Source organism: Maniola jurtina, chromosome 11, assembly GCF_905333055.1.
Source record: "Maniola jurtina chromosome 11, ilManJurt1.1, whole genome shotgun sequence".
NCBI classification, from domain to species: Eukaryota; Metazoa; Arthropoda; class Insecta; order Lepidoptera; family Nymphalidae; genus Maniola; species Maniola jurtina.
The window spans coordinates 1,638,293-1,661,148 of NC_060039.1; the positions used below are offsets into that span (position 1 = coordinate 1,638,293).

A 22,856-nucleotide genomic window follows, 5' to 3' on the forward strand; every position below is an offset into this window, starting at 1 on the left:
CATGCAAATGATGGCAATTGACGCGCGTCACCGAGATAATGTGCGTCAGAGGACTTGAGGGAATCAATTTGCTATTCAGAAGTAGGGCTGCCATATGATATGGACAAATGGAGGACAAGTCCTTCTTTCCACAAATTTTCGTCCCGTATTCCCTCAATCTCACCTGGTGGTAAGTGATGATGCAGTTTAGGATGGAGAAAGGTTAACCTGGAAGGGATGTGGTAGTTTTCATTAAACCCATACTCCATTGGTTTCTATACGAATATCCATAGATACATCTTACCGGAACGCTAAATTGCTTGGCGGCACGGCTTTGATGGTAGGGTGGTAATTAGCAACGGCCGAAGCCTCCCAGCAGACCAGAAATCTGTTGGCGGGCTGTATTTTGTGAACGGTAATAGGTAGCGAGTTGAAATTTACACAGAATATGTATTTTTACTGCCGCTATAAACCGATTATTTTACTTATGTCTTTTTTCTGATAGGCTTATTTTTTGGAAAGTAGCAGTAATCTGCTCTCCTTTTCCATTTTTCAACGTGGCTACCCTACCCGGAACGCGCAGATAAAGGACCTGATTCCGTCACTTCAGGGAATTTCAATTTACTCGGGTTGAAAATAAACATTGGCTTTAGTGTAACTTTTCAAGTTAACTAACATAACATTTTTGCCGACCTCCTGGCATAGTGGTAAGTGGTGCGGTCTTATTAGTGGGAGGTCCCGGGTTCGATTCCCGGCCGGGGAAATTTGGAATTTTATAATTTCAATATTTTCTCTGGTGTGGTCCGGTGGTGTGGTCTGGTGGTGAGAGGCCGTGGCTATTTACCACCCTACCGAATCTAATAATTCAAAAATCTGTACGATGCGGTATAGAAACCAAAGGAATATATCTATTTATAAGAGTTTGTTACAAAAACCCTGCTTCCATCTTGGACTATATAGGTATATATCGTTACTTACAACCAGTGGTTTTTGTAGTCCTTAATGTAGCAGAAATAATGTCATTTATTTTCGGTTAGTTTAATAAAAATAAATGAAGAATTCGATACAAAATATAAAACGAAACCACCAGATGAGATTGCAGTCAAGAGCTATATTGTATCTGAATTTAAAGAAAAGCATGTGTGATTGTCGACGCATACGGATGGAGTGGAGTGGAGTGGAGCTTTTTTTATCGATTATAAGGGCGTTAATATTTCAGGGTCCTTGAATCTGTCCATCTAGGTCCTAGTGGATGATCGGCTAACGTCGCGCTCTCGGATGCAAGCTCGCCACATCATCTATATTCCATACTATACGAAAAATTCAAACGAACAATGTCGATGTAATAGTCTAACAATCAAAAGCATAATTTGTTGCCCGCTAAAAACAAAGCGGAATTTGTAGTGGATTATAGAAAACTAGCTGATGCCCGCGACTTTGTTCGCGTGGATGTAGGTTTTTAAAAAACACGTGGGAACTCTTTAATTTTCCGGGATAAAAAGTAGCCTATGTGCTAATCCAGAGTATAATCTATATGTATTCTAAATATCAGCCCAATCCGTTCAGTAGTTTTTGCGTGATGGAGTACCAAACATACACACCCACATACACACATACACACAAACTTTCCCCTTTATAATATTAGTGTGATTAAGCTTTTGATTCTTTGTATATCACGGACTTCAGCAAAGCAACGCCTGCTTCTATACAAGATGTAATAGACAGTATAACGAAAACTTGAACTGAAATATCTGAAAAATAAACTCTAGGATAACAATAGAAGTAAATTTCCCAATAAAAAAAGTCTTCAGCGCGCGATTTCAAGCACCTTATAACATGAGCTGCGATAAACGAAAAACCGGTGCTTCCAACAAAGATTTGACCCTCGAATAACCACTTACCACACAAGCACACTTCTGTATAACCCCGGCCTATTTTATCGCACTAGTGTTGTAAAGAATTTTGGAATATAAAACCTTGGTGTAAAGTTGATTTTTATTTAAATTTGGTATAAGAAAAATGGCGTCAGCAGGTTTTAGTAAATCCAAATCGATTGCGATAAAGATTTACTTCGATAATTATTTTCCTATTGTTTTTTGTTTCCTGTTTTTTGAATAGACGATTATTGTGTCTCATCCAGGCGCTCCAAAATCGATGGACTCATCGGCTATTATTTTATGGAATAGAAAATATAGAAAGATCTTTTATTCATATTAACTTTTGCAAGTACTTTTGAACTATCAAATGCATCTATGACTGGTTCGGAATGACTTTCTTACCGAAAAGAACCACCAAGAAACTCGGCGATTGGTGTTTTCAAAGACTCAATTTGAGATAATATTTTGCCATTGTATACTACCAGTAATTGCAGTCCCGCACATTGCTAGAGCGAGCTGCAAGTTAAATCCACACAATTATGTAAAAAAAAATCGAATTAAAACCTGCAGAGTATAGTATTGAAGTAGAATTTAAAAAAATCCGATTTATTAGTCACATGAAACAGGACAGAATGTAAAAGCTATCAATCATATTTCCTGTGATGGGTACAAAATTGTATTAAAAAGGTAGACTCGTCCTTTACAGACTGGGAATGGGAGACCGTTTTTAACCGACTTTCAAAAAGGCAGTGGTTCTCAAATCAGTCCATTTTTTAACCCCCGACCCAAAAAGAGGGGTGTTACAAGTTTGACGTGAGTATCTGTGTATCTGTGTATCTGTCTGTGGCATCGTAGCTCCTAAACTAATGAACCGATTTTAATTTAGTTTTTTTGTTTGAAAGGTGGTTTGATCGAGAGTGTTCTTAGCTATAATCCAAGAAAATCGGTTCAGCCGTTTGAAAGTTATCAGCTCTTTTCTAGTTACTGTAACCTTCACTTGTCGGGGTGTTATAAATTTTTAATTTACACTTGTATATGTACAATTTCTCCGAGATTTCTGAACCGATTTAATTTTTTAAATCAACATATGAAGTTTGCAAGGTGGTCCCACAAAAAATTCTGGATCCAACTCTTTAGCCTGATGCTGCAGGGTTGCTGTCCGCATAAGTTTTGAAGATTCGGCAAAGCCGACTGACTGACTGATTAGAATAGAATAGAATAGAATAGATTTTTATTCAAATAAACTTTTACAAGTGCTTTTGAATCGTCAAATAATTTACCACTGGTTCGGAATGCCGTTCCTACCGAGAAGAACTAGCAAGAAACTCAGCGGTTGCTCTTTTCAATTGTTCAATTTACAATAATATTCTATTTTATTAGATAAATTGATCTATCAACGCACAGTTAAATCCAACTACTGGAAAGATCGTGCTGAAAGGTACGCAGATAGCTATTATGACGTAGGTATCCGCTAATACACTTCTAAAGCAGGTTCGTAAATAGGGGTTCGAAGTTTGTGCAATCCGCGCGGACGAAGTCGCGAGCATGAGCTTGTTGTCTATAACTTGGATTCAGTTTAATGTGGATTGGAATAGGTCCCTCCAGAACTAACTATTTCATCACATTAATAATGATTAAGGTGATGAAATAGTTCTTAGACTACTGAATCTAATTCACATTAAAATTCCATTTGTCGACTGAAAGGCTTTCACGCAGAAGGCTACAGCGTGGGTTCGGCTACTTAGAGAGCAATATCATCCCGCTCTTTTGATGGTGAAAGTGAGAGGAAAACAAACTTCCTTTACCTAAACTTAATGTCATGATTATCTTTAAGTACTTATTGTTTGTTAAGACAAAGTTCTATTCAAAAGGTCGACTTCAAATACTAACACTATAAAATAGAAAAAAATTTCGACTCCTATGTTTCAGGGTTCTGCACTTCTAGTGAGAAAAAAGGAAGTCTCATAGGATCCCTGCGTTGTGTGTTTGTTTATCTGTCAAGATCAGTCAAGGTACCTTGTGGTACTTCCTCTTGATCTAGAATCATAAAAGGCAGGTAGCAATGTCGTAAAGCAAAAATAAAATCCAAAAATCGTGAATTTTGTAAATTTTTTATTTTAATAGTATTATTTCTTGTATGATGATGGTACGGATAACGGAACCCTTCGTGTACGAGTCTGACTCGCACGTGGCTGGTTATTTTTCAAGGGATATTGGAATATGGAAATATTGTTTTCGGGCTATAACAATTTTCGTATATAAAAATACGAAGGGCTTTTATTATGAGGGTTAATAAAGCAGGTGCCGGCCTTAATGAAACGTACAGGGAATAGGGGGAGAGGCGGGGAGGTTTAAGAGACTATAAAACGCCCATTTATCTGAGATGAATCTCGACAGAGTATCGGCTCTTTTGTTACAGATTTTTTGATTAAAATACAATTGATACTTGATAAAAGTCCTGTAACGAATGGATTAATGATACTGTAAGGATACATAGCCTGCCAAAATCATAACCCTTCCTTTTGGCTTTGCCGTAGTCGGGTAAAAAGTCTGTATGTTTATTGAACCTGTGTAAAATAAGAACGTCAGAGCATACAATAAGTTTGGTGTCATGTACACCCCGCGTGGGCGTGTGTTCAGGCTTTATAACTCCAAACTTTGCTACGCGCCCTTTGACATTTTGCCCAGCTTTGTCGCGAACAAAGTTCCAAATTGGTTGTTAAGGGTTTTGTATTACATTTATCAAAAACAAGCCGTAATAGGATCTTGTTTCTAGTTATTTTATCGTTCGTACAATTCAAATAAGTAGGTATAGTGCGCGACAGGGCCCCCCCCCCGCCTCATACCCCGATTGCCATCTTAACTTTTTGTCTTTGGTCTGGTCTAGTGGGAGACTTCAGCCGTGGCTACCCTACCGGTAAAGCCGTACCGCCAAGTGTTTTTTTTATTATTATTTATGAATCGTTCGTGATAGCGTAGTGGTTAAGACGTCAGTCTCCTATTCGGAGGGTCGAGGGTTCGATCCCGGGCACGCACCTCTTACTTTTCGAAGTTATGTGCTTTTTAAGAAATTAAATATCACTTGCTTTAACGGTGAAAAACCTGTATATCTGAGAGTTCTCCATAATATTCTCAAAGGAGGGCGAAGTCTGCTAATCCGAAAATGGCCAGTATCGTGGACTATGGCCAAACCCTTCTCATTCTGAGAGGAGAATCATGCTCAGTAGTGAGCCGGCGATGGGTTGATCAAGATGATGTTAATTTATGAATTGTATCCATTCAGAAGATAAATCTCTGACAGACGGACAGACGGGTAAACCCAAACTCACACAAGTAGACTCGGAGATCTTGCTTCGCTCGGTCAAATATTTTCCCTTGACATTTGGATATTATTTTACCGTCTTAGGAAATGAATTTTCAAAATCCCTCTTAGGCACGTCTCTGCGCCAAAGATAAAGGCTAAAGCTATTATCTGAATATTTTATTTATAGCTTGAGTTAACTCCGAGAGTCTGTGTTACCCACTAGATAAGCTGTAGTGTTAATTTGCTGAGTTGTACAATATCGAGGGTTTCCTAACAAAAGGGCTTATACGCAAAAAGGCAATTTATCGTTTTTTGCTGCGATATCCCATTTTGCTTTTAGAGTTCCGTACCTCAAAAGGAAAAAAGGAACCCTTATAGGATCACTTTGTTGCCTTTCTGTCTGTTTGTCTGTCCGTCTGTCGTGTCCGTCAAGAAAACCTTGTTAAGGTTATTATCAAGGTTAACAGCAGCTGTTCCTTAGCTTATAAGTTGTAACTAGTTGTACAAACTTAGAGAACTATGTTTTATACTGACGCAAAAATAGTACACTCAGTGAGAGATAGTTAAATATAAAAGTTTTAAATGTATCCACGAGGATATATTTCAGTTTCTTGCCTCAGTGTACACGGTCGTGAAGGAGCGTTTATACTGTACGATAAGACCACGATAAGACTTGGATGACAAAATAATGTTCTTTTGACCGAATTTCAGCCATAGTAGAGTCTACAGAGACTAGCTAACTACGCAGTCTCGTAATAATATTATTACAGTGTACAAGTGTGTGCGCAAGCACAGATGCACTCTTTATTCTTTAAATAGCTGCAGTTTTCCACAGCTTCGCTACCATGAGAATTTCGAAAAATCTAACCTATATTTCTTGTTTACGTAACGAATAATACCTTATCTGCTATTAGCTACTAGGTGCAAAGGCTGGGCGTTGTTGAGTCAATCAAAATGAATCAGTTTCATCTTAGTTATAGGCTGTCATAGTCTAATGAGCAACGGCAAACCATCATAACTGGAGAAGTATGTAAAATCATGTGAATGTGTTTTACATAAAAAAACTTAATCATAACCAAAATAATGGAGAAAACCGCACTAAATACTACCAAATAGTTAAGAAGTATTATGTGAATTAACAAATAGATCAACGTGGATTGCAGCTTTTTCTGTTTAGAAAACGATGTCGTGAGGTATAAAAATTTTAGACAGAAGTATTAATGACAAAAGTTCGTGCTTGTAAGAAGCTGGTACGGATAGCAGAAATATCGCTTTTGCATTACCAATTATATAGTTGATTATTGTTTGAGTTTTCCTTCACAGTTAAAGCAAGTGATATTTAATTGCTTAAAACGTACATAATAACTCCGAAAAATTAGAGCCTGAGATCGTCTTACTGTATGTATTTACGCTGCGTTTTATATAATACAAGTAAACCTTAAACTGAGCAATATCAAATTCGAGCACAAATAAACATGACTAAACAACCACTATGTTTACTTTAATTAAACAAATGTTGGTGTTCATGTACATAGTAGGTAGGTACTATGCCTAAAACTAATGAATCAATTATTATTATTAAGTAGAAACAATACACTACAAATATTATTATTAAAACATTTAGCACCACGTCAAACAGCCAAGTCAGTTTGGTAGTTGTATTACTAACCCCCGACTCAAAAAGTGTTATAAGTTTGACGTGTGTATCTGTCTGTGGCATCGTAGCTCCTAAACGAATGAACCGATTTTAATTTAGTTTTGTTTTGTTTGAAAGGTGGCTTGATCGAGAGTGTTCTTAGCTATAATCGAAGAAAATCGGTTTACCCGTTTGAAAGTTATCAGCTCTTTTCTAGTTTTCTTATAGAGGTTTTTGTGTCAGGAGTTTTATTTTATTAGAAGGGTTTTAGACATACAGACAAAAATACTGTTTTGGGCTCTATATCAATAATAATGCTTCTCCAATGGAAAAATTTCAAAATTTATTTATTGTACAGGAATCATCCAATTACAGTTTTATTATTAGTTTAAGTATAGCCTTAACCTGACTAGGTAGAAAAATATTGGGATAAAATGTAACTTTCAATTTAAAAATTCTGTTTCATCAGAGATGAGTTAAGAGAGACGTTAAAAAAATAAGTTTCATTTTCGCTCTGTGTCACTTCAAAGGTGAAATAAGTTCAGTGAATATTTTTTTAGCGTTCCTCGTCTCAAAAGGAAAAAAGGATCACTTTTAGAATCATTTCGTTGTCTGTCTGTATGTCTGTCAAAACCTATTTTGCCAGAAACGCGTAGATGATACAAGTTAAAATTAATATCAAATATTAGTATCAATATCAAATCTGTCCCTTGGAGTTGTAAAAAATCGAGCTTCTAAGTCAATACAATCATAATTGTATACTTACGCTGATTTGAATCAAGATCTAAGGACTTCCCGTCGACTTAGAATCATGTTTGGCAAGAAAGTATACGACATAAGAATTGTGGATTGGAAAAAATCCGAAAATGTTAATTTGTAGTTATGTCACATTAATAAATAATAATTCATCGTCAATCCTTCAAAGATATGGAACCCTCGATGCGTGAGTCCGACTCGCACTTGGCCGGTTTTTTTTAATAACGGGATGCCCTTTTAAGTTTGGAGTCGAGGGTTTTAGTGAAAATGTTTCGAGAAAATTCGCTTCTCAGTGACGCTATCATGAATATTTGATGTCGTGAATATTTGAAGCTTATGTTATGTTCATGTAATTATTTCTGTTGGGTGAGAAATCTTTGTTTGTGTTGGTGACAAAATAATTAAGCTTGGCTGGATTTTAATAAATAATTCATGTTATTTATGATATATCCATATTATTGGTGTTGCGAAGCTGAATCGGTAATGGGCAGGTCACATAGTTCGAAGAACCGATGGACGTTGGGGGTCCCAAGGTGCTGAACGGCAACCTAGTACCGGAAATCGCAGCGTTGGTAGAATAGAATAGAATAGAATAGATTTTTATTCAAATAAACTTTTACAAGTGCTTTTAAATCGTCAAATAATTTACCACTGGTTCGGAATGCCGTTCCTACCGAGAAGAACCAGCAAGAAACTCGGCGGTTGCTCTTTTCAATTGTTCAATTTACAATAATATTCCAGACCCACCACTAGTTGGACCGATGATTCAAACGAGCCACATGCAACAGCTGGATTCAGAAGGCGGCGCGGCGTAAGACCGTGCCGTGTGGAAGTCCCAGCAAGAGACCTATGCCCAGCTGTGGACGTCTATAAGTTGTCAAATAGCCTCGATAGCTCAACGGTTAGGTAAAGGAGCGCACTGAAATCCGAAAGGTCGCCGATTCAAACCCCACCCGTTGCACTATAGTCGTACCTACTCCTAGCACAAGCTTAACCCTTAATTGGAGGGGAAAGGGGCATATTAGTCATAATGATAAAGTTGGCTAGTATTCTTTAAAAAAACTATAATGATGATATTTTGAATATCATTTGTCTAGGACCTATATTTATGTCTTACTAGATTTTATAACTTTATTCGCGTAGACTTAGTTTTTTAAAAACTCGTGGGAATGCCCTCCTGACTTCTGTTTTCCCAGCAATTACAATATTGGGACCTTCAAAAGAAGAGACAAAAGCTACCTTCTAGGTAGGTGCGCTCCACTTTAGACTGCGTCATCAACTCATCACCTACTATTTGATGCCATGGCAATCAAATTTATTTATTTTTATTTATTTATTTATTGTATTTACATAATTCTTACAACTATTTACATTGTATTCTTAGCGCCCTGAAGTCTTGGCGACTTGTCTGGGCGCTGCACATTCGTCTAAAATTTAACGATATGAAATACGTGTGAGACTACACAGTACACTCAATACAATATTATGTCGGTATAAAATATATGCAAGGTAGGATAGATACATGCCTATTTAGTTAAAAAATGGAAATAGTTAAATACCTGAAAAGTGGCATGTCTAATTTTTTTAAGAGTTCCCACGAGATTTTTAACTAAATCCACGCGGGCAAAGTTACGTCATCATAGTATAGTAAGTAAAAAAATAGCATAGAACCTAAATTAAATATCATCAGAAAAATAAAGATAAAATTTAAAACCCATCTGCTAGTTTCCGTCAAATAATACGAAAAATCAATCGGAAAAATCCAATTAACTGTATAAACAGGAATCCTCAATATATTTTAGACATTTTATTCAGAACGGAATTGAACACTCACTCCGGCTATTCAATTTCTCACGAGATTCAAAGCAATTCATTTGAATAAATGAACAGATATTTGAATAAGGGCTCACATCTGTCTACAGTGTGACAGGTTTTCGTCACGAGATCGCCGAAATGAAGAATTCACGAATAGATTTACCGTTTTATTAACCCCCAGCCTAAAAAGAGGGGTGTTATAAGTTTGACGTGTGTATCTGTGTATCTGTCTGTGGCATCGTAGCTCCTAAACTAATGAACCGATTTTAATAAAGTTTTTTTTTGAAAAGTGGCTTGATCGAGAGTGTTCTTAGCTATAATCCAAGAAAATTGGTTCAACCGTTTGAAAGTTATCAGCTCTTTTCTAGTTACTGTAACCTTCACTTGCCGGGGGTGTTATAAATTTTTAATTTACACTTGTATTAATAGAAGTACCGAGGTATATATTTTTACTTATAACATTGTTAACATATCTAGAGTATTATAAGGAACTAGCTTATGCCCGCGACTTCGTCCGCGTGAACTTGAATTTTCAATATTTAATCCTTTCTTAGCATCTGCATGCCAAATTTCAGCCCGATTCGTCCAGTAGTTTGAGCTGTGTGTTAACAGATCAGTCAGTCAGTTTTCCGTTTTATACATATAATATTTCAATATAAATTATTAACACTACTTAATATAATATTTTGGAAGAAGACTATACGTCCACAGACATTAAACGTCGTTAAACATCGAAAGTTAAAGTACCCTAAATAAATTCAATTCTATTTCGATGATTATAAGCAGCGATTCACAAGAAAACCCGTCTTATACACCGAATGTTTGCCGAATTTCCATACACTGAATGGCTTTTCAATATAATAATCTTTTTGTTCGACTGAACGTGTGAACGGTTGAATGGGGGCTCGGTGGAGCGGAGAGGTGTTTGTCGCGGCGCCTTTGAATCAAATAAAGTTGTGAGCGTTTGTTTAAATCCATAAAATAAATACTAGCTAAAAATTTGGGGTCCTAGCGCTATAAGCCTTTTTAGAGAAATATCAAAAAGGTTAGTCGACATCGCAGGAGACCGAAGAGCTGGCAGCTACCTCGGGCAAAGAATTAGTCTAGCCATTCAAAGGGGGAATGCTGCCAGTATCTTCGGAACCTTGCCTAACTAAAGGCACTTCCTTTAATAATAATTTATTTTAGTTATTATATTATACTTTTTAAGGTTTTTAGTTTTAGGTTCATTATTTTAATAATTTAGATTTTAGATGTTTTAATTGTTAAGTAATATTAAAATACTAGTTGATGCCCGCGACTTCATCTAATAGCAATTTACGTTTTTGAAAATCCTGTGGTAGCTCGTTGATTTCCCGAGATAAAAACTAACTATTTTTCTTTGAAAATGTTAGTTGCTTGTGCTTCTCAGTTGAAATGTTATTATATTAGTTTATTTTTACCAGTGGTCCGGTTGTATGACAGAGAAGAAAGAATGAAACATACTTATTGCATCTGTTCCATGGCGGGCAGAGCAGCTTTTACTACGATGACCTTTGCTACCCATTTGGAGGGACAGAATGACATGTTTAGATTAATTAACTATCTACGTAATCTCGGTAGATGAATATCTTGCTACGCGTACTTTAATAACGTCTAGGAGTTCTATATAAACGTAGGAAATGCCAGCATTTTCTGGGGAAATTACTTTAGTGCGTACCTAACGTTTCTTTCAATTTCAATTTCTAACGTCCTTTTATTAAAAGCTTTTAGTTTGCTTTGTCCATATAATAAAATTGCGTCGAAATTGATAACTGGGTTTTGGCAAGTTAGGCAAGTTAGGCAAGTTTAAACATTTAAAGAGGATAAGGGAGAGTCCCCAATTGTGAAGTAGGTATGTGGTAAGGGAATGAAGATGATGTCTCACACTTGCTATCGGCATTTGTTCGTGTTACGTGTACTAACGTGTTGAGAGTACTAACGTGAGAACTACATTGGAATAATTTTATAAAAATACTTATTGGTATTTTCAACTATATCTTTAACAAATCTATGAGTATTTCGGCAATGAATGTGTATAAAGTTAGTGATTCTCTCCAATTGTTGGAGTTTTAGATTAAACTAGCTGACGCCCGCGACTTCGTCCGCGTGGATTTAGGTTTTTCAAAACTCTTTGGTTTTCCGGGATAAAAAGTAGCCTATGTGCTAATCCAGGATATTATCTATCTCCATTCTGAATTTCAGCCAAATCCGTCCTGTAGTTTTTGCGTGAAGGAGTAACAAACATACACACACACACACACACACACACACACACACATACAAACTTTCGCATTTATAATATTAGTGTGATAAAATTTTGATTTTAATTCAGTTTGTAATGAGGGGCTGGCAATGCTGGCATGTGTCATCTTTCAAAAAAAAAAAAAGACGTCGCGTTTCAGCCCTTCTCTGCTAGTGTGTGTTGTACCTAAAATTAATAGCTGCACCTGCACATTTTTTCATACAAAATCCTACTAATAAAATAAACGCGAAAGTTTGTATGTATGGATGGATGAATGTTTTTTACACTTTCTGTAAATTTGGTGATTTGGCTGAAATTCGGTATGGAGATAGATTATATCCTGGATTAACACATAAGCTACTTTTATCCCGGAAAATAAAGGAGTTCCTACGGGAATTTGAAAAACTTAAATCCACGCGGACAAAGTCGCGGGCGTCAGCTAGCAGTATATATAAATTCAAATGCATTTTGTGCCTAGTTCAAATTAGTTACCAAATAAGGTTCAAACTTAATTTACAGTAGACTAATCTCCCACATACATATTCAAAGGACTTACCTGAGTAAAGTCTTAGCTAATCTACGTAGGTGACCTCTGGTACTCATTCAAAGGCATACAGTGGCGCCCTCACATTAATTAACTACGTGAGGTAAGATGGACGTTAGATTGTCTACAACTTTGGTGGAAAATAGTTTTTTTTTAAATATTGAATAGACATGCGCTTGACTGCAATCACACCGGTGATGGTTACCATTATTAATCAATAGCTGAAGCGTCCTTTTTCTGGTTTATTAATTTTTAGGGTTCCGTAGACGCTTCAAACCCGTTTCAACCCAGTAATTGGGTAATGATGAATATTAGTATTGATGATTCGTTTATTCAAGTCCCGATTCCGCTAAATGTGTGTACACCCTGTGATGTAAGTCAAACCCATTTCGATCCCGTAATTGGGACGCGGGTTGTACATTAGTGCTTTAGGCCACATTCACTCATTTAATTGGAAACACTTAGTAAGCACTATATTACTTTACAAATTTGGGGTTCGAACTAGAGTTGGACTGCTCGTATATATCACAGATAGCTTGTGAAAAATCATATGAAAAGACTTTTCATGGAACTTACTTAAAGTAGCCTATATGACAAGTCACTAAGCAAGACCTCTCAAAGTTCGAAAATCAAGTTTTACTCATACGCGCTTCATTTTTAGGGTTTCGTACCCAAACGGTACCAACGAGACCCTATTACTAAGCCTCCGCTCTCCGTCCGTCTGTCTGTCAGTCAGCGGGCTATATCTTGTGAACCGTAATCGTGAGACTTTTGCCAGCACGAACACTCGCATCGCTTTGTGTTAGAATTTGAAAAGATCTAAGTAGTTAAATTGTCAAGCGATTGTATAGAAATTCACCTTCTGTAAAAAACATTTGTGAATTATATAATTGCTATTAATTTTGATCGAAATTCCTAGAAAAATTGATGTAGCAAACGATTGTAAGTGCGAAAATTGGAAAACGACTTTCGTCTGAAAAATCGCCTGTGATCAAAATTACTGTGAAGAAAAATAATAATTTCATCAAATGAAAATGATTTAAAAGTAACAATAATGTCTATCTCAGGTTCGGACCAAAAGGGACCAAAGTATTTTGGGACGCTTGAAAACTAAAATGACAGTTAAAATTAATAATTCATAAATTCATCTGTCATTTTAGCTTTCACGCGTCCCAAAATACTTTGGACCCTTTTTGCTAATGTAAGATGAATTGCAAAACATTATATTATTTGTGTTGATTTACCTACTTTTGATGTTTTATCCGACTCAAATTTTTTTCGGGGGCATGTGTGGACGAAATCATGTTTCTAAGTATAGTTAGATATGCAGCAAAAAGTTGTTCAGCTGAGATACTGTTCAGCACTGAAGTTTATTGTTTAAGTTTTTCAGGCTTGTGCAGTCAGGTTTTATAGTTTTTTTTTTACATCCATGAAAGTATGACATTACAGTTCTTTATTCGCTTTCTACATGAAATTTTTCTCTTTTTTGCTACTATTTATACAGCTAGAAGCAGAATGGCAATGAGTAGAAAAACTTGCCCGAAAAAAAAAGTGGACGTCTCTCGGTTGACTATAATGATGATGATAATTTTATTATCCAACAGCAAGAATAGGAGCATAATAATAATCTTGTTAAGCGTATGTTTGTGACCTAGTTTCTTGAAACAGTTCAAGTCTACTTTTAATAGTTTCTAAGAGAGTTATTGACATGTACATGACTGTGCCTACTAAGTAGGTACTGTAGTCCGTTCTGCGTTATTTTATCTTTGATATTTTGTCGTCGTATCATCATCATCATTATCAATCCATAGATATCCACAGCTGGACAAAGGTATCTTGTTTCCTTCCACTTTCATACACCATGGTCTTTGCCGCCTGAATCCAGCGGCTCCCTATGACTCGTTTGTTGTTGTCTGTCCACCTAGAGGGTCTGCCAATACTGAGATTTCCGGTGCGAGGTCACCATTCTAGAACCTTGGGACCCCAACGATTGTCGCTTTTCCGAACTATGTGCCCTGCCCATTGTCACTTCAGCTTCGCCACTCGTTGAGCTATATCGGTTACTTTGGTTCTTCTACGAATCTCCTCATTTCTGATTTCATAACGTAGAGTTACTCCAAGCTCCATCCAACTCTCACCATCGCTCGCTGAGTGACTCTGAGCAATCTTATAATATCGTGTACTGAGTAAAAACATAGCGTTTAGCACTAGGTAAGTCTTTAGTACGCTATAAAAGAAGGTCGCCTTAAAACGGCTGTTCTGTTTGGCAACCGTTTAATTAAATAAGAGAAGTAACCCAGATGTTACATCCGTCCGAAGAAAGATTTGAGTGTCTCGAGTCACGCCAAAAGAAGTTTTAGTTCAGTAATTTAGTGAAAAGGTAAAAACTAAAAAGGTAAAAGTGGAACAAAAAATGTCACACATTAGGTATACGGTATGCCTATCTAGGTATAGGTTGGCGGCGCGGCGCTGCATACACTGCCCTACTTATGGATGCATCTAGGCGCGAACAACGCCTGTCCATGACCGGTGAGCTATTATGTATAATCTTTGATGGTATGCACCTAGGAAGCAATTTTGAAAATATACACCTACTTTAGTAGGTAGGTACATACTATTTTTAACACTTTTTTTAGTAAGAAGTGGGAAAATTCCTTGAGTTTCAATATTTTCCTACAAAATCTTCAAGAGTCAAGACATTAGAAAATATCTAATGTCTTAATATAATATTAAATAATATCTAATGACTTATCCACATATTATGTGGATAAATGTGTAATTGAGATAGATAATATCCTGGATCAGCACATAGGCTACTTTTCATCCCGGAAAATCAAAGAGTTCCCACGGGATTTTAAAAAACATAAATCCACGCGGGTCAAGTCGCGGGAATTGGCTAGTCACACTAATATTATAAAGGCGAAAGTTTGTATGTGTGTGTGTGTGTATGTTTGTTACTCCTTCACGCAAAAACTACTGGATGGATTTGGTTGAAATTTGGAATGGAGATAGATAATATCCTGGATTAGCACATAGGCTACTTTTCATCCCGGAAAATCAAAGAGTTCCCACGGGATTTTAAAAACATAAATCCACGCGGGCGAAGTCGCGGGAATTGGCTAGTTTATTAATAAGTATAGATAAAAAAAGTTCGTGCTCACTCTGGTATACTGAGAACAAAACACACTGAGGTCGCCAAAATACATAAAGCTTCCTCGCTAAGCCAAAGTAAATAAACCTTAGTTTGAACTTGACTAATTTATCTAAATATCACCACGCTTTGATTATAAATCCACTCAAGTAAAATAATAATTAGTTAAAATTAACCCTCGGTACGGTACTTGTATAAATTAATTATTTTTATGGAGATTATTTAGCCGAGGTCTTTGGTAAATTCTTGCTATAAAGAGTAATGTAGACATTAGATGAGACATGAATCGATTTTATAACTAAGATGATACCGCGACTTCGGTTCTGTGAATTTAGATTTTTTCAAAATCCCGTGGGAACTCTTTGATTTTCCGGAATACAAAGTAGTCTAAAGTGTTAATTACAATGTATTTCCATTCATAATTCCAGCCAAATCCATCCAGTAGTTTTCGCGTGAAAGAGTAACAAACGTACACACACACGTACATACACACAAACTTTCATCTTTATAATATTAGTGTCATCGTTAGTAGCGCAAAGTCTCTTGTCATTGAAGCTTTAGTTTATACCTAGTAGCGGATACCCGGCTACGCTAAAAAAAAATTAAAACATTTTAATTGGTATAAAACTATCTGCGCATTATTGCCTTTCTAATGAAACTGGTTTGGCGTAAACGGTTGGATGCTTTCAAAGTCTTTAACGGACAAAGGTAAATTAGTTCACTTCAATATCTCGTGTGTGTACTAGCCCTAACTTTATAAATATCCTGTCGCCTTAATACCCAATTTCAAGAGCGTCACTCTAAACTCTGTAAATGTTAAATGTGAAGCGAAAAGTAATTTTGGTGTAGACGTTGAATTTGTTACCTATTTGAATACCTCTCTTGGTGATAAATAAGCGATACCCTGTTTGTAAGTGAGAAATTAACGTAAAATGTGTTTTTTAAAGAATATTAGTGTATATGCTCCCCTTTCCCCTCCTGTTAAGCGTAAAGCTTGTCCCAGGAGTGGGTACGACAACGGGTGGGGTTTGAACCGCCGACCTTTCGGAATTCAGTCCGCTCGTCAACCGTTGAGCTATCGAGGCTCTGAATTTTTTAGTTTATGCTGTCTCCAGCAATGAGCGGGACTTCAATTACTTTTATACATGGCATAATATTGTATATCAAATCTTTGAAAAGAGCAACCGTCGAGTTTCTTGCTTGTTCTTCTCGGTAAGAAAGGCATTCCGAACCAGTGGTAGATGCTTTTGACGATTCAAAAGTACTTGTAAAAGTCTAATCGAAAAAAATATTCTGAATTTAAATTCGAATCTCCCTTAGCGATAGGTACGTATCAGAAAAGTTGAGCAAAACGTTTCGTAAGCGTAGATTAGTTGTCGGCCACATAAGGCGTCAACGTTCACGGTTTCTCGCTGTTGTATTGGCCTTTGGGTAAAGCTGTCATGATCAAGCAAAAAAATTACGTTTGCTAACCCTCGTTCACGCTGTTTAGTCTTGTAGCGCCAACAGCAATCCGTATTTCGTAAAAAAAGGCTGGATGGCTATTTATCAACGTCAGCAGATTCACCGAAACTATTTTGCAAAATCCAACTCCTAAATGACTAAAAAAAGTGACAAGTGAGAATCGGACTCTCTCACAAAGGGCTCGTACCTTATATTCCAAACTCAATGGGTACCATTGTAACTACAAAATATAGCAGTATGTAGTATGTATCTACTTTTTTTTGCATGACGGCCATTTTGAAATGACCGTCTTGGTTTTTAACCCCCGACCCAAAAAGAGGGGTGTTATAAGTTTGACGCGTGAATCTGTGTATCTGTCTGTGGCATCGTAGCTCCTAAACTATTGAACTGATTTTAATTTAGTTTTTTTTTGTTTTAAAGGTGGCTTGATCGAGAGTATTATTAGCTATAATCCAAGAAAATCGGTTCAGCCGTTTAAAAGTTATCAGCTCTTTTCTAGTTACTGTAACCTTCACTTGTCGGGGGTGTTATAAACTTCTTGTTGTAGCGGCAATATAAATACACACTGTGAAAATTTCTACACTTAATCATGGTTCACAAGATACACCCGCTGGCAGACAGACGGACAGACGGACGGATAATGAAGGCTTGGTAACAGGGTCACGTTGGCACCTTTTGGAACCCTAAAAAGGGAAAGATATGGCGAATTCTGATGGGCCTCATTAGCTGAGCGAGTGGTAAATGGCTGCTTTTTTTGCCGTATTTTATGCACGATTTTTATTACGGGAGGGTATAGATTTATTACTTTACATTAAAAAGCTGTGATAACTGATAGCCTAGTGATTAAGACTACAGCCTTCTGCTTGTAGAGTATACAAAGATTTTTTTTTCAAACATATCAAATACCTATTTTTTCTCAACTAGCATTTATTATTCATATTAAGGCATTCAAAAAATGGCTATAGCTGGCAAAGATGTTCCAAGAATAAGGAACTTTATATTATACTTAATTTATATTCTATGCGTGGGATTCTGCTCAAACGTAGTCGTACTGACGTTGGATATAAAATATAACTGAACTTTAGAAACTACGACTTTTACCGTATGTTTTAACAGGGCTCTCTCCGTCACTTACTCCATACAATCGTAGTTCCGATTTCATTTGAATATTAAGCAACCAAAGTCCACGAAATTTTGCAGACATATTTAAGAAAATAATATATGTGCCTGTGGTGTTTTAGATTTTTCTAAAAATATGTAGTTTTAAAATTACAGGGGCTCAAAGATTTGTACTTATGTGAATTTTTAAGACCGCGTAGCTTTGAGACCGAATATTTTAACAGAAATCTGGAAAACCACAGGCATAGATATTAGTTTCTAGAATATATCTGCAAAATTTCATGGACTTTGGTTGTTTTTAATATTCAAATGAAATTGGAACTACGTACTTTGTATGGAGTGAGTGACGGAGAGACCCCTCTTATTCGTAGCGGTTTCGTAGGGGTTTATTCGTAGCGTGCTCCAAGCAAACTTAATTTGGTTCTCATTACAATACTAATCAATCAAAGTAAACAATTTTTTTTTGAGACGTCCAGGAACTAATTCATATTTCTGTGGTTTTTTACAATACAATACAATTCTTTATTTCCATAATGTGTGTAAGTTCATAAGGTGTTAAATCTTAGAAACATAGTTCAGATTTCTCTTAAAATATTCAGGTTTACATACAAATCTTTGAACGCGTGTTAAAACTAGTTATTTTTACGGATATCTGGCAAATAACAGACAGATATTAGTTTTTAGAACGTGTCTACAAAAGAACATCGAGTTTGTTTGGTTAATATTGAAATAAGAACCAAAGCGTTTGTATGGAGCGAGTGACGGCGAGAATACTGTTAAAGAAAAAGATTTAATAAAAACTATATTACTGGCCGTCTCTAAATATCATTAATTTTCTTCTTTAGCCTCTTAAGCGAACTTGAACGGAGGATCTGGGAACCCTCCACATTATTATTCAAAGAGAATATTATGTAATCAAATAAAATAAAACAAAATTTATTTACCTACGCTCATATCTTAAAATACTGATTCCGAACTCCTCTTCCAGGTTAGCCCACTTCCATCTTAGACTGCATTATCACTTATCGCCAGGAAAGACTGCAGTCAAGGGCTAACGTGTATCTAAATTAAGTAAAAAACGACGCAGAAAGAGAGAAAAATGAATTAGTGCTGGAAGAAGGTACGATGATAGTGCACCGGGTAGGGTTTGGAACTTTGAACCATCGACTTTAGAGTTCCTGTTGCCTATTAGTAAGCGCTGAGGATGACGACGAAGGAGGTTTTAGTGGGTAAAAATATCCCATACCTAGCCCGATTTCTCCCCAAGAGATCGAGTATCTTAGGAAGATTTCCCCCATCAACGAAAAAAGTCCCTCCTTTCAACTTTTCGAATTTTTGTGCTCTCCGTCTAAAAAGTTGGCTGAATTTGAGCCGCGCCACGATGAACTACTATGGTTACTCACAGTTTCACGTCATAGCCAAGGGTAGATAACTGCTGATATGAAATAAAATCCCTTAATATTAGTAATAACTATTACGTAGTTATAATAAATCCTCTAGATTTACGATTGTTATAAAAACTTGTTCAACAGAGCGCGCAAAGTCGTGACAAAGTTACAAAAGACTTTAATAGAACTTAGGTCAAAGTATACGCAACGTGTTCTTTATTATGCCGGACGAAATGGAACGATTTTTTGACTTCATTGTATATCATATTTGATGCACAGATTACAAGTGTAAATTAAAAATTTATAACACCCCCGACAAGTGAAGGTTACAGCAACTAGGAAAGAGCTGACAATTTTAAAACGGCTGAACCGATTTTCTTGCATTATAGCTAAGAACACTCTCGATCAAGCCACCTTTCAAACAAAAAAACTAAATTAAAATCGGTTCATTAGTTTAGGAGCTACATGCCACAGACAGATACACAGATACACAAGTCAAACTTATAACACCCCTCTTTTTGGGTTGGGGGTTAAAAATGTACATTTGTATGCTTTGTTTTTATCTGTGACACTAACAAGAAGTAAATAAATTCATTTTAATGTTTAATTTAATTCTTTTTTTTTCATTTAATTAAAAAATCTTATGTTGATGTCAATAAAATACTTGTATATAATTGATTAAGAAATAAATCCTATTCTTTCTTTCTTTCTGATACTGTACTTTCTGGTGACTTGGGCGGGGATCCGGGAGGTTTGAAGTTCGATCCCGGGTACGTACTCCTAAATTTTCAGTGCTTAATATTGCGTGCTTTAACGGTGAAGGATAACATTGTGAGGAAACCTGCAAAGTGCGAAGTCTGCCAATGCACATGATGCCAGCGTGTGATGAATGTGATTTGATCTTACTAATTTTTAGAACAAAGTTATAAAATGTTAGATAAATTATAAATTAATTAGTATCTATTATTCTCTTGTAATTATCTTACATTTTTGTTTTTGTACATATTATTTTTGCTGAGCAATGACATAATCACACTTACCATATTCTTCATACAACATCATCAGCACTTACATTTTGAATTTTATTCTTACACTAAGTACGTAAAAGCACATTGTCTAATGCACAAGAAATATCCACAGCTCTCTAAAATAATCAAACTGTATTATTTTCTAAGTTATCTAAAGTTGAAAATATTGGGACTAACTAAATGTTTATACCACAGTATTATTTTCGGAATTAAAGTTCGTAGTACACTAAAGTGCTATAACTTAAAAAAATAGGTTTTTAAGAAAATTAGCTAAATAGCAATATTTTTGCAAGTAGGTAAATCAATTTTATATCGGTAAAATGAAAGTTCGTAGTTTACCGCGTAGCGTTGTAGCAGGAAGCGTAGCACGGGGACGCTACGGTAGCTACGGATGCTACGGTGCGAATGAGGCTGTATTACTCTGGCTCTACGTCATAACGGCGTTAATTCGGTAGTACACTGAACCTCAACTAAACTAACTTGACATGACTAATTAACGCTATTTAAGTTAGATTATAAGTTTGTACTTTCCTTAGTACTTTCTGTAAAACGCATTTGCGCTCGCTGCGCGACGCGACGCGACGCAGTAGTGCCTTGATCCATACAAACTCATATAAACTACATATACATATATATATACATATATATGTTGTATATATATATATATACAATATACATATAATATTATATAATACTCATATAAACAGGGTGTAAACAGAACGCTAGAAAAAACTTATTAGTGTTATACTACCTTAACACAATCCAATGCCAATAACTATTTGCCTTATCTTGTAGTTTTAGTGATTTAGTATTTTTCAAACCCGCATTGTATAGACTGCAAAACTCGGGTCATTGCCTCACCTACGACGCGGCATTGACTTCTACTCGCTTATTTACGGAACGTTCGTTGACTTCTAGCGTCAGTCAGATGTTTTATTTGATAAAAGATTTTTAAGTTTTTCGTAGTTTTTTCCAATGGTATCTTATCAGTAATCATCAGTACTATAACCTGTCTTCGTTTTTGCTAGCGTTCTGGTTACACCCTGTATGCAGTGTCTTAATTGAGTATTGTGTTGGACAGACAAATCACACTTCACACTTATATTATAAAAGCGAAAGTTTGTATGTGTGTGTGTGTGTGTGTGTGTGTGTGTGTATGTATGTTTGTTACTCCTTCACGTAAAAACTACGGGACGGATTTGGCTGAAATTTGGAATGGAGATAGATAATATCCTGGATTAGCACATAGGATACTTTTTATCCCGGAAAATCAAAGAGTTCCCACGGGATTTCGAAAAATCTAAATCCACGCGGGCGAAGTCGCAGGCATCGGCTAGTAGCTAAATAAAGTTCTATTATATTCTACCCATTTCAATTTTTTTTTCTCTAACGTATTTATTCATAGGTACTTTGTACTATGAACTTATATTCGACGCTAGCTGTACTTGACCTTTTGAATACAACACAGTGAACCGCCCGCAGCTCTTCTCTGAATGGAGTTTATCTCAATTAGGCTTCAGTGTGACTTCAGTGATTAACTTATCTATTGTGATTGCGACGAGGAGTCATTTTATTACAACTGTCTCTATAATATTTTAGAAAATAAACTGTGTCTGTTGTTAAAGAATATCGAAATGTAAAACTTTATAGAGCCAAAAAGAAGGGTTTTGGTTTTAGCAGTCTGTTTGTGTATGTTTGTGTCTATGTGTATTCCAACGTAGCGCCTACATATTGAGCTGATTTTGTTTTTTTTTTTATATCGTATCGAGTGAGATATCAAACGAAAACGGTAAAAATTCCGAGTTCACACACACACACACATATAAACACAGTATAATGTTTACAGGTGTAAATTAAAAATTTATAACACCCCCGACAAGTGAAGGTTACAGTAACTAGAAAAAAGCTGATAACTTTCAAATGGCTGAACCGATTTTCTTGGATTATAGCTAAGAACACTCTCCATCAAGTCACCTTTCAAATAAAATAAATAAAAAAACAACTAAATTAAAATCGGTTCATGAGTTTAGGAGCTACAATGCCACAGACAGATACACAGATACCCACGTCAAACTTATAACACCCCTCTTTTTGGGTCGGGGGTTAAAAACTTAACCTACGAGGGTTCTAAGCGCGGCCTAAGTGGTGGTAGTAAGGCCCCGTCTGCGAAGAGCCCACAATTATATTATATTTAACTATTTCAGTTAGGTACATAAATGGTTCCTTACAGCTTTGAAAATAAATAACTTTCATTTAAACAATTCTAAAATTATTTAAAAAGTGCCATTCCTCAGTTAAATAGTAATATTTCGTATGAATTATAGGTAAGTGCATAAATATATTATTATTCTCTAAGGAGCAGAAAATTTATAGCAGAGAACAGCAAAAGTAAGTTTCGCTGCGCCCAGCACCCTCGCCAGTGTCGCCTGCTCAGCGTCGATCGTAAAGGTTAGAGTTTATTCCCACAAAGTAGACCACTCTATCTAGAGAAGTTGGTATAGGGCTCTCTCTGTTACGTAATCCCGTAAGAAT

The 22,856-nt window shown here is 36.2% G+C and overlaps 1 protein-coding gene across 1 annotated transcript in view; it reads right to left on the reverse strand.

Annotated features, from left to right (window-relative positions):
• LOC123869315 (gamma-aminobutyric acid type B receptor subunit 2) overlaps window positions 1–20,723 on the reverse strand; it is a 97,986-nt gene extending 77,263 nt beyond the window's left edge. Inside the window, exon 1 of the mRNA XM_045912181.1 lies at window positions 20,337–20,723. The gene's annotated coding sequence lies outside the window, so the exon portion shown is untranslated. The remainder of the gene's footprint in view (window positions 1–20,336) is intronic.
• Between the last annotated feature and the right edge of the window lie 2,133 nt (window positions 20,724–22,856).